General features: G+C 39.1%; 1 protein-coding gene across 2 annotated transcripts in view; it reads right to left on the bottom strand.

The window, feature by feature from the left end:
• The window catches only part of LOC149191278 (carotenoid 9,10(9',10')-cleavage dioxygenase-like), a 247823-nt gene extending 238286 nt beyond the window's left edge, over positions 1-9537 (bottom strand). For both annotated transcript variants that reach the window (XM_089404148.1, XM_089404149.1), the window contains exon 1: positions 9526-9537. The gene's annotated coding sequence lies outside the window, so the exon portion shown is untranslated. The remainder of the gene's footprint in view (positions 1-9525) is intronic.
• Between the last annotated feature and the right edge of the window lie 3940 nt (positions 9538-13477).

Genomic DNA, 13477 nt, shown 5'->3' with positions numbered 1-13477 from the left:
GGCTCTTTCTAGCTAGATCTAACTATTTTTCCACAAAATATTTAAAAGATTTTGAAATTTTAGAGAGGTACTAGCCCCAAAACACCCTGCAGAAAAAAATATTAATCGTTAGATAAATCCTGGGGCTTATATGAAATAGGCTCTTCAGAAAATATTTGCTGAGAGTTGGCTAGTCTAGCCAAGAAATAACCCCAAACGCTCAATGAGAACCTAAGAGATCTTTTGCAAACACTAGATCAACCATCAAACCAAGTAGAGAAATAGAACAACAATAAAATTCTGAAGAAATAAAGAAACCTGCTACTTCAATCAAAATTAAAACTGTTACCCTAGATCCAACAAACTGAATAAAATACCTGTCAGAGTATTCTAAGAGAGCTATTGATTGATAGTTTTCACACAATATTAAGCAGAAATTAAAACAATGTTACCATAAATTCATGAAGAGGAACACCACAGCAAGTTGAAACCCCAAAGACTTTTGCATTTATTGCATAAAAGTTTACAAGAGCTTCAAGAGCTAGTACACGATCAAAAGATCGGATGGATCAACTGATAAATGACTTTCTATTTAAAAATAAATCCTCCAACAACTAGTTCGAGTGATCCTCGTCAAAGCAATCTTGACTGTTGATGAAGATTAAAATTTCTTTTAATCTCATCCGTCGAAATATTTAAATATTTGGGGAAATTCGAAATTTTTAATTAAATGCATTTTAATTAACTCAAAAATAAAAAATAAAATTGAGTTAATTTCCCCAAAAAATTGATTTGACTTAATCCCTAGGGATCAAATGTTTAAAATTTAGCAAAATAATTAATTTACTTTAGTCCCGGGACCTTTTAAAATTTAAATTTTTAGGACAGACGAATTTTGCCTTTGGAGAATTTAGATTTAGCTAGGACCTAGAATTAATTAAATTTATGGCTTAGGATTTCAATTAATTTTTTGCCAGAAAATTTAATTAATTAGCCTATGAGGGGATAGATTATTTTTCCAACCCTCAAGGCACTTTACATCATGATTTCATATTTTTACATCATAAGGGGGAAAACCCATTTGTAAAAGACTCTCATAGATTACCCACTTCTGCGACACAAATATAATCCAGCAGACCAAGTAATCTGTAATAAAATAATCTAACCAAATAGTTATGATTATTCTCAAATTACTTTTACATAGACTTGATCTAGAACACTAGGACTCGCCTAAGATCCTAGCGATAAAATCCATTCCAGCGAGAATGGATCGATGAGATAAAAAACCTCCCAAAATGGAGATGGTCACTAGAAAGGTAGGTTTACCTAGGTTGTTACATACATGACATAGTTATGCTGAGGTTATTTACATCATATACATGCAGAATGGGTTTGTATTATAACATGATGATCAGGCTGATGATGATAACTGGATGGCACGGACACATCGATCAGGTAATATCCCTTTTGCAAAAAAGGGGGTGTACTACTATGGGGTCATTGACACGGAGTGGTCAACACTAGGTATATCACCCACAAAATGGTGGGTAATAGGTCCACAACGTGTTAGCCTCCCTTTTCCTTGTCCACACCTTGGGTCGGCCCAGGAACAATGCCCGAAGGTTGATGCAGCTAAAAAGAAAGAAAAAAGCATAATATGGCCATATATAATAGGAAATGTACCACAAAATGCAAAAGATGGCTGGGACAACAAAATTTAGCACATGGGCAAAAGCTGAACATGAGCTCTACCCCCTATCATTATGGCCATCACCCTAGTTCCTAGGGCCTCTATGAGCGCCCCCTTGCATCATTAAGGAACCCATGAATGTTCCAACCCCTAGTGAGTGATGAACTGCCCCACCTTAAGGGGGTAATCACTTCTATATCTAACACATCATGCTCTCATCCCTTTGAGCCCTGAGCAGTAAAATGAAGAAAAATCAATAAAAGGCAAAAGGAAAATGAAAAAGGGTGGAAAAATAAACGTTGGGGTAACTCATATACCACGATTTCCCCCTCCCTACATTCATACACCCAAGGCTAAGTCACCAGATTCGTCCTAAAGCCCCTGCGAATCCCGAATCCGACACGATTCGGTCCGGATTCGTGTCCAAATCACAGGACACGTCGTGTCCGAGAGCGTGTCACGATTTTCAGGTGCGTGTCTAGATTTTAGGACACTTGTCTGGTTTCCAGGACACGCTAAGCTCAGCGCGGGAATAAAAAAAGGCGTGTTTGCTCATAAAAATCGTCATTTGGGAAATGATTTGTGCTGTTGGCAACTTGGCAAGTGATTTGCGTTGTTGGAGCAAGGAGTAAAGGCTTGAAGCATTCAGCAAGCTGCAAGGAGAATCGAGAGGTTGCCTTTGAACCACATTGTTGTTCTGTAATCGCACATAGGAGGTGAGTCTTGTGTGAGAATTGGAAAATTCTAAACATTGCTGTAGAAAGGGCTAGAACTAAAAATTCTTCTTTTACCTGTAACAATCTCCTTGTCAAATATAACGGTGGGCACATGATAAGGGGAAAACAATCTATAATTTTGGTGATAAGTCTGGTTACATTGCCGGAATCATTCAGAATTAACAGTCACGACTCACATGGCATTAGGTGTGAAGTATCTTGTGATTATAACCGTGGTTTTGCTTACTTTATTTTGCGTAACATGATTATTACCTTGGCTTCTAGACAGTCACACTCATCAACCTCCAGGAAAGCTGGTTTTAAACAGCTATTTCTTTGTATAAAAACATCAAAGAATGTAGCATTAACTGTGTGTGATTATTTAATGCCACAGCCAAGGGCTTTTGCTGTCCTTTGTTAATTTTCAGACCATGGTAAGCAGATTCTGCAGCCTGCCCTTATAACGATTGACCTAAATAAGAGGTAGCTGAAAACTTAAAAGCTTTGATTGAAATAGAAATCTTATTATCAGGTGACTGAACTGCATGCAAATTCATCATAGTTTTAATGAAGAAATACAGTGTAAATTCAGATATATTTGAATGCTTGTACTTTGACTGTGTTCACTGTTTGATTGAAGACCCCTTGCTGTAGCTTGAACATGTGGCAGTCTTGTGTGAAGGCTCTAGAAGCTCTGACCTCTGCTTGTGAACTGTGATCACAACCAACATCCAGTGGAAGAAGTCCAGACTTCTGACCTGTAGCTTTACATTGCAGATTGGAGCTCTGGCCTGTTGAAAACTTGTTGAAACTTGGACAGTGATTTGTTAATCATTTGTACTTCACCTCATCTCAGTCCCAAGCTCAGACTACATTGCAGACTTGTGCAAAGGAGCTGTGACACTTAAAAATTTAAAATTGATTAATGCACAGTCAAGTGACCAGATTAACATTGTGTTAGGTGGTGTAATGTCCTGACTCCTGAGGGGATTTTTTTCCCTTAGGGTTTAAGAAAATAAGAGAATATTGCACCAAAATTCCAGCACTTTTTCAACTATCTTTAATGACCATAAAGATACAGTAATAGGCAGATAAATAACATCAACAGCCCCTTAATTTATATTTCTCACAGTTTTACAGCAGTTTGTATATGATTTTCATTTTTTATTTACAAATTTGTGCATGCTTTGTAATTGTAAGTTTGTTCATTTTTTTTACAGGTCTGAGGTAACAGTGTTCATGGCTGAATCAAAGGCAGCAGCAGTTAGGGGGCAAAGGAAGGGCAAGAATGTCATGGGTAGAGATGCCCTTCCTCCCCCAATATCATCAGAGTCTGCTGCAAGTAATGTTCAGGGAAGAGAACTTAAAGACAATGATAAATATCCATTGTGGAAATATGTCACAAGAGAGGATGGGCCAGACAGCAAGGGAAAGGGAGGAGGGAATGTGCAATGGAAATGCAATTTTTGTAACATTTCTTTCAAAAGCACATATTACCGTGTGAAATCACATTTGTTGGCTTTACCTGGTTGTGGGATTGGATCTTGTAGAGCTATTACTTCACAAAAGAGAAAAGAATTGCAAAAGGAGGCCAATGTTGGTATGGAACATGTGGCACTGGCTTCAAAATCAAAAATAGCCAAGAATGAAGACCCCCTTCCATTTTTGAGGAAAGCCAACACCAAATTTCCATTTGAGAGTTCTACTTCTACTGGGGGACAAGCATCAAAAAGAAGATCACTTGGTCCAATGGACAAGATTTTCCAAAAAGAGAGACGGGAAGAGCTTGATCTCACCATTGCCTTCTTCTTCTATCAAAACTTCATATCATTTAATGTTGCACGTTCACCTTTATTTGTTGAGATGTGCCGAGCTCTAACTCAAGGGGCTCCAGCAGGGTATGTGCCTCCTGGGTCAGAGAAGCTGAGAACCACATTGTTGACGAAGGCAAAAAAAGAGGTGCAAAAAATGCTTGAGCCTATTGTGGCAACATGGCCAACATCTGGGGTTAGCATTGTTTCTGATGGATGGACAGATCCAGCACGACACCCAATCATCAACTTCATGGTGTCTTCCTTGAATGGTCCAGTTTTCATGAAAGCAGTGGATACACTTGGCGAATACAAGGATGCACAATTTATGGGTGAGTTATTTATTAAAGTTGTTGAAGATGTAGGTGTTGAATCTTGTGTGCAAATCATTACAGATAATGCACCTGTTTGCAAGGCTGCTGGCATGATTGTGGAAGCTAAATATCCACAAGTGTTTTGGACACCTTGCATTGTCCATTCATTGAACTTAGCACTAAAATCCATTGCTTCTGATGTGCTTTGGATTGGAAGCATTATTGAGGATGCAAGACATATCCGTAACTTTGTGCAAAATCATACAAATGCCCTCACTATCTACAAGGAGTACAACAATCTATCATTGTTGAAGATTGTTGATACACGGTTTGCATCTTCATTCATGATGTTGAAGAGGTTGAGGGGGGTCAAGACCGCTCTTGGGTCCATGGTTATTTCTGAGTTTTGGTCTTTTTGGAGAAAGACAGATCAGGCAGCCTCTAAAAGAGTGAAGGACACAGTGCTAGATGATGCTTGGTGGGAGAGGGTAGATCTAATTATTCGGATCATGGACCCTATCATTTCTTTGCTTCGAGTTGCAGATACAGACAAACCCATCCTAGGAGAGGTTTATGAGGGATGGGATTCCATGATTGAGTCTGTGAGGAGCATTATTCTACAGAGTGAGTGCCCCGAGTATGAGACATCAGCCTCTGCCTTCTGTGATACCATACAGGATATTCTTGTCAGCAGATGGGACAAGAATTGTACACCTTTACATTGTTTGGCTCACTCATTGAACCCCAAATACTACAGCCATGAGTGGTTGAATGGTGGACCTTCCCGCAGATTCCCTCCTCACATGGATGGTGAAATCTCACAGGGGAGGAAAGAGGCATTCAGGCGGATTTATCAGGATAGTGCATTGCTTGCTGAGGTGGAGGGTGCCTTTGCAGAGTTTTCCACTAGCAGTGGTCGATTTGGAGGTTATGATGTGATTAGAGACAGGGGGCTTAAGAAGCCCTATTCTTGGTGGGCAAATCATAGGGCAACAAGCCCTCCTCTTCAGCAGTTAGCCATGAGGCTCCTCTCTCAGGTGACTTCATCCTCTTGTTGCGAGAGGAATTGGAGCACATATGGGAATTTGCATAATGTGAAGAAGAGCAGGCTTGAGCAGTCCAGGGCAGAGACAATGGTGTATGTGCACACCAACCTTTGTCTTATTTACAGGCAGAGGGAAGAGTGGTTGAGGGGAAAGACAAAGATGTGGGATGTCTTTCCTGATGATATGGGTCTGGACACCACTATTGAGTTGGCATTGGCCAATATGGATCTCAGTGATCCAACGCTAGACCCTGTTAGTTTTGATGACTTAGAGGGGTCAACCTCCATACCAGCAGATGTAGAGGCGACTATGGATACAGGGGAGGAGGAGGATGCACAGGAGAGCAGTGGGGACATGATGATGGGGACAGTGATGCTGATTCTGATGCTGATTGATGCCTTGAGGGCCGAGGCTTGTATACCTGTAGTTGTTCTATATTTTCTATTTCTATTTGCCATTGGCATTGCACCAACACTACCTATGTAACACATGTTGATTTGATGACTTAATGAGAAAACTACAGTTGTCAGTGTGTTTATCTTACTATCTTGTAGTTGTAAGTTGTCTTTCAGTTATGAATTATGAATCATGATTTAAATTTTTAATAGATTTATCATTTATGTGACCAGTACCACTGACATTTATTTGAATTTTGTATGTACTATGCATGCTAATTAGTAATAGCTATAGATGAAGATCTATGTTTGAAATCAATAAATTTGTATCATTAATTAAAATTTGTGTAAGAAATATGATAATATCTAATTTTTAATAGGCCCACACCTTGGGTCTAAGTCACCTGACACGGGGATTTGGGACACGTAGGATTCGGGATTCGTGGTGTCAGATTCAGAAATAATATATAACGTGTCCTTTTCCGGGGGGTCAGCGTGTCTGAATCCGACACCACGAATCCCGAATCCTACGTGTCCCAAATCCCCGTGTCAGGTGACTTAGACCCAAGGTGTGGGCCTCCTTCATCATAGCTACCCTTGTATGAAGGCATGTAGCTTGGAGCCTTCCCTTTATTTTTACTATGTGCCATCATCATTTCACGTAACACCTGCCACTTAATGGGTGTACCTTGGACCTTTTATTCCCTTGGAGGTTGAAACCACCTGATAGGGTCCTTCATTAAGCCCTCTTGCAAAGGGAGGTAACACCAAGAATGTCTGAAGCCCAAATTTGGAAGGGAAATTCATTATGAAGTGTCCACTTTTGCCCTTGATTAGCAAGCTTATTTACTCAATTGCACTAATGAATCGTTGTATTGGAAGGTGAGGAGACGCATTGGATCTTATACAAGATTTTCGGTGAGTTTTCATCTTGGACTTGGTCTCCCTATACAAGATCCAAGCCCTCAAGAGGATCATAATGGCACTTATAGGGTGAGCGTTGAGAACATGGGTTTCTATCATGTGACAGAGCATTATCTCATGCCATGGGTAGCCTCAACATCTTCACCAACTTGTTCATTGCCCACATTATATGTGAGATGATGCACTTGGACCAGCAGTGCCCCAGGTCGGCTTAGCATTGTATACAGGGTTTGGCAGCTGATGTGAGGCCCAAAGGAGGTTTGTCTCATCATTGAGACATGGGAGGGAAAGCACCATCTTCCGTGCCCTCATTTGGAGCAGTCCACAGGCTTATTCTTCATCAGGAGACCCATGTGACCATTCTTTGTGCCCCAAAGCCACTTTGGAGCACCACGTGATGTCTTACTTGGAAATCAAGGGGCCACCACCTTGATCATCATTCATGGAGACCTCTTCTTCATCATGGCACTTTGAGGGCTCATTTAGTCCTTCCAACGGCCCTCCTACACCATTGTTTCATCATTTTGGCTAGCTTTGGATAGCTTATCTTTCACTTTACGAGCTATTTGGTGGGCTTGTCATCAAAGACATGTTATCTTTTCACATTGAAATAATATTAGGGGCATTTTAGGAATTCAAATTAGAGGAGACTCATATAAATAGAGCTAATCTTCATTCATTTGTATCATCATCATCACTACTTGGATATCTCTTCTTGAGAATTTCACACTTTTCTCTTGTTTGTCTTTTGGAGATCTCTTGATGCATTTCAATATCTTTGGAGGTGAAACTTCGTTCTCTCTTGGAGCCATCTTCTTGATCTTGGATTTGGATATATCTCTTGTTGTCTTGTAAGTAATCTTGTGAAAGATTTTTGCATGAAAAATGTCTAATGTGTGGAAATTTTGTAACTAGCTCTTTTTTTGTACCCTAATAGTAATTATTGAATATCATTGTAAAGGATTGTTAGATTGCAAATTTGTGCATGTTACTCATTGATAACAAGAGATGAATATTCCTGGTGAAGTAAAACCCTACGCAATTTTGCCCCAAGAAAACCCTAACCTAGCCCTAGGCTTCAACTTAGGGCTTTTTGAAGGTTTGTTGCTCCAATCGTTGATCAAATCAAGCTTTAGCAAGCCTTTTCTTGGTCTTATGCACCTTGGTAAGCCTTTATCCTTGCTTATTCATTAAACTCTAGGTCATAAGTGCCCTCAATAGGTCTCTTGAAGTGCACATTTTTCTTTGTCTTTGTTGGATTGAGCTTTGTCGTTAAATTGGGTGAGCTTCTTGAGCTTATCGATTTGTCACCACTGAGCCATAGACTTAGAATACCTATTAGGTGACTAATACTGAGAAGCCTCCCTTGTGGTGAAAGTTCACTAAAGAGTAGGAGGTAGCGTGATATGGTGACAGTGGGCCTCCACCTCAAGTGTTGTCCCTTGTTCTAGTCCTTGTCTTGTGAGGCTTCTCACAAGTCTTGCACCATTGCCAGGGAGGATTTGAGTCAACCTCCTCGTTATTTGATGATTGAGCTTCATTCTCCTTTGAAGAGAACATTTAAGACAACAAAATAGTTTCTCTTTCAGCAACTCCTGAAAATAACCCTATTAAAACACTGGAAGTTCTTCTGACGATACCATAGCTCCAAGAAAGAAGAAGACTACCCAAAAAACTATTGACGCAACTACATCCCCTGTGATCTCAAAAAGCCACATGGTTAGAAGTTTATTCGTGAATAATATCACCCCTGACGCCATGGACAAGCCATGGATCATTGCTGCATTTAGACCATTGGATGTCAGCAAATTCTCTGATGCTCCACATCACTTACTAGACAAGTATAGTGAATGCTTGCCTAAGTTCAATGGTACAAATGCCATCACTTCAGAAAAACACATGCATGAGTTTTATTGGGCAGTGAGTGCTAAATTGGTCCTGGATGAGAATGTTGTCATGATGCTGTTTGCCTTGACTCTAGAAGGAAGCGCAAGGGATTCTACCTTAGTTTACCCCAAGGTAGTATCACGGACCGTACACAATATCCTCTAAGCCACCATACAAAACCGCTATTACAACACTATACATATAAGAAAGAACCATGTTTGATGATTATTTCAGCTAGGTTATGTGTAATACAGGTAGAAATACTGATGTTTATCTCAAATCATATTCACAGTCATAAACATGACACAAAAGTATGTGTAGTTTCGCACCTATAAAACAATTGAACTAATGAATACTATTGATCTTGTACTGGGAAGCAGAATTTGCAATGATTTGCTTTAAAATTTGAATAGGAATTGTCAGTGTCTGTTTTATTACAATTTAATATGTAGCCCAATTTGAGCTCAGCTAGGACCCTTGTAAGTTTTTATGGCACTTTTTCAGATTGAGTTGAGGCGGACACAAGTGTTTGATTAGAGACTTATTCCAATTTAATATGTAGCCACATTTGAGCTCAGCTAGACACAAGTATTTTGCATCCATTTTTTAAACCAACAAAAATCCCTTCAAAGATATTATTTGATGAAATATGTCAAAATCCTATTAACCACATGCATGGAAAAGCAATACAAGTAAAATGGGAAAGAAGCAAACAAATTTATATGTGTTAATGGAGTTTTGAGGAAAGAGATCAAGAACAGACCCATCTCCATCAAACCTGCACAAAGCCACAGATAATGTTTTAAACTTCATCAGTTATCAATTCCAATCTGCCAGCTGAATAAAAAAATAAAACATTGTCTTTGAAATGTAAAGATTGCAAAGAAACTGAAAATCAAGATTAGAAATGTTTTAATGTACTGGACATTATGTACTGCTAGAGTGACTGTGGATTAAGAGAACATTTCAAGTCTTGACACCTTCCTGGTCCAACTTGCCCCCTAATCCGTTGTTAACTGCCTCCTTCCTCTTAGTGATAACAAATAGCAGAGTACTTTAGTTAGCTTTACCTCAAGGCTCAAACAATGGCCCGTGAGTTGGTCAATAATCTAAGGAAGATTACCTACAAAGATTTTTGTACCAAGTAGAGGGTGCGCTAACAATGGCCCGTGAGTTGGTCAATAATCTAAGGAAGATTACCTACAAAGATTTTTGTACCTACTGGATCACGAAGACATTTGATAGCAGAAAGGAGCTTCTTTCAAAGCCGATCAATTGTTATATATATGTCTGGTGTTTCATTCAGTTGTGTTGTAATAATTTTGGAAGAGATTGCTTTCTCAAGTGTTAATTAAAATGGTCTAAAACATGAGTTATAATAATCGTGGTTATTAAGATAGTGAAATCTGGAGTTTAATAGGCAGTTAAAATTAAGCCAACTCTAGTTGAGAAGTTATGTTTTTAATTTAGTTGAATCTTTAAATAATGACTGATTAACAACCCTTTCAATCTGGAGCATAGCTAAGAGTTAATTATCTCATTTACAAGCTATATTATACAGGGGCACAGTTATTAATATGAATTTCAGATTTCTTAACTAGTCCAATGTTCATTTCAATATACTAATCATTCATGTTCATGCAAATGGTGAATTTTATTTTTTTTTAAATATTTATTATTATTGTTATTGGTGCTGCTGCTGTCCCCAACCTGCCATCCCCTGAAAATTTTTGGGGTGCACTCTAGCCGTGCTAGAAACTCATCTCCCCGTCCCCAAAGCCAGTGTATCGTAGATGATAATATATGGATCATTTTTTCAAGATTGTTTTAATACAAAGAAAAACAATTATTCACTTATTTGAATTCCAATTCTCATAATTAGATATTGCATTTCGTTTATTTCTTATTACTCGTTACCAGCCAAAGTGTTGATTATTTCATATTTCTAAATTTTTCCAATATTTGGGGAGGGGAAAATACCTTATCTCCCATGCCTTGCCATTGAAGCATAGCAAATGCTATATTTTGTCAACGTGCATAAGATTCCCACTGCTCTTCCACTAAAATTTTAATTTTTATATTGCTTAGAAGATTCACCATACAATTACCAAGTCAGAAGACAACATGCATATTTATACAGATCCATGCATTTCACAAAGCCAGCATGCTAACTAGAAGTCATAATTTATTGAATCAAGTAAGGCGAGAAATAACACCATAGCTCATTCCATTAGATTTGAGAGATAACATTGCATAGTACAAAAAAAAGGAAATGCATTACCCACTTTCAACTCCAGCAGACTGAAAATGATTGCCAAAGGAGAATTCACTTCCCAGCCATAGGCCTTCCTTCTCAAATGTCATCCCTACACTGGGGTTATAATGTGACAGGAGTTCTGGGGTCAATAAAGAAGCCCCCTCTCTCAAAATTTCCCATCAGCTAAGCACAAGAACCTAGCAATCCTACTCGCTAAAACAGTTCAGCTAGAACCCATGCTAGCATACTCACTATGCAGGGTGAGTGCCATAATAGCTGAAGGACTCAACAATAAGACAAGAAGCCTTGCTATCCTACTCGCCAATAAAAGGCCTTGCTAGCTGTAATGTCCCCAATCACTTGAGCACGGAGACATCTTTCCCACCAGCCTAACTTGTCTCCTTTAGGCTAGCACAAGGGGAAATTGCTATGGGGGACAAAGGAATTTTTCCCAACTTCACTTTATGATATTATTATTAAATAAAAGGGCAAAATATTATTAAATTAAAAGGGGCAAAAGTTACTTGGAAAAAATTAAGAAAATTCACTTAGTGACTTTATCAAAAAAAATTATAAAAAAGGGAGTTTCTAGAATATTGGAGAAGGTTCGGCAAAATCTTTAAAAAGGGGAAAGGAGATCATTTCTTATTCATTATGATTTGTGATTATTTATTGATGATTGATTGGGGCTCAAGTGAGTCAAGCATGAGGATTTCAAGCGAAGCTCTCTAACTAGTTTCGGTGGACTTAGAGTGCCACTCTAGTTGGCCCTTTAGCTGATTTCAGTGGACTAAGAGCGCCACTCTAGTTGTCCCTTTAGCTGATTTTAGTGGACCAAAAGTGCCACACTAGTTGGTTTGTGGGGAAATCACACAAGTTTTCCAATTGTGCTTAAATTGCAGGTGAATTTGGAGAAATTATTTAGAGGGATCCTCGTTTGAAGTATTATATAACCCATGACATTCAAGTTTCGTTCACATAGATGCACTAATGATCTTTGTACCTGATGACTAGTTGCTTTCACTAGAATTCATGTTGTTTTTGTCAAGTAGTTTAGCAACCCAGGTCTTGGGCACCTTCTCCACAGGTACCCAGGTCCTCCAATGAAGTATATTGGCACAAACAAGTGAAGCGCTGAGACTCTTGGGCCTCTTAGCAGCAACATCAGATTATTCATGTCCTAGGACACCTCCTACACCAGGACATTGGATGACTTTGTACTAGACTTGATGATTCTTCAGGATGACACAGCTGAACCTGGCATGACCCCAGACCGGCCTTGACACCAATTGATGGATGCCAGTTGATTCAAAGCCCAAAGGAGGATGGTCTCACCATGAGAGACTAGGGAGGGCTTGTTGCACCTGAGAAGCCCTCAATGTTGGAGTAGAGGAAGCCACTTTGAGCAGTTGAAGACCTATGGAGACCAGTTTGTGGTTCCCAACTAGATCAATGAGGTGGATTTGAGGGCCAACCCTCAAATCATGGACTTAACATGCTTCTACACCACTGTGGACACCTCATCAACAATTGGAGCCTTTTCATTGGATGATGTCAGCCCCAAAGAGTTTACGGCTCACACATGTGGGCTAATTAAGGCATATATTCATAAAGTTAGTTGGTTGGCTTGTAAACCAAGTACATTATGGCATCAAACTTGTTTTAGGGGTGTTATTAGGCTAATTAGTATTCATCCTCCTCATATAAATAGAGGAGAGGATCATTGTATCTCATCATCATCACTTGTGACATAATTTTGGCCTCTTAGAGATTTCAACCTCTTGGATTCTTGTGGAGATGTGACTCTATGGTGTATTTTGGCATATTGGAGCTATTTCTTGGCATTGGAGATGTTATTTTGGATCAATAAAGGATTGTTCATGCATTTTGTCTTGTAAGTAAGCCTTGTATTTGAGAAATCTTTGTTCTTGTGTCTAATGTATGGAATGCATTGTTATCTAGGGTTTTTATATTGTGCCATTTATTATTGAAGATCAATTGTATAGAATCTAAATAATGTCACTGTATGCAATACTCGGGCATGAAATGTGAATGGAAATACCCTTAGTGTCTCTTTGGAATAGCTCTCCCAAGTGACCTTGATTCCTCACAAAAGCAATAGCTAGGGTTTTGAGCTATGGCTTAAAAATTCACTTACTCCTTACGAAGTTTTAACCAATCTTTCACCTCCATAGACTCCATCATCCCAAGGACTAGGCATTGGCCTTGTCACTTTGATGATCACACACAAATTTAACCTTAAACCTCAATTTCGCTCTCTTGTTATGATTTTCAACCACTTTAAGGTCAAGCCGCCAGCTAGGGCTAGGGGGCGAGTTGACCTAGAGAGGGAATTAGGCCTTGTGGAAGGATTCAACAATAAGAGTCTTAATTGCCTCAAAATCAACTCCATTTAGTGGCCAATCTATCCATTCTAAGGCTGACTTCTCTTGCCCTC

This window comes from Pinus tabuliformis, chromosome 2_2 (genome assembly GCF_031772625.1).
Source record: "Pinus tabuliformis cultivar Carrire ecotype Pingquan chromosome 2_2, CPIR1, whole genome shotgun sequence".
Classification (NCBI taxonomy): Eukaryota; Viridiplantae; Streptophyta; class Pinopsida; order Pinales; family Pinaceae; genus Pinus; species Pinus tabuliformis.
Note: the sequence above shows the minus strand (reverse complement) of the source record. Positions and strands in the feature narration are given on the sequence as shown.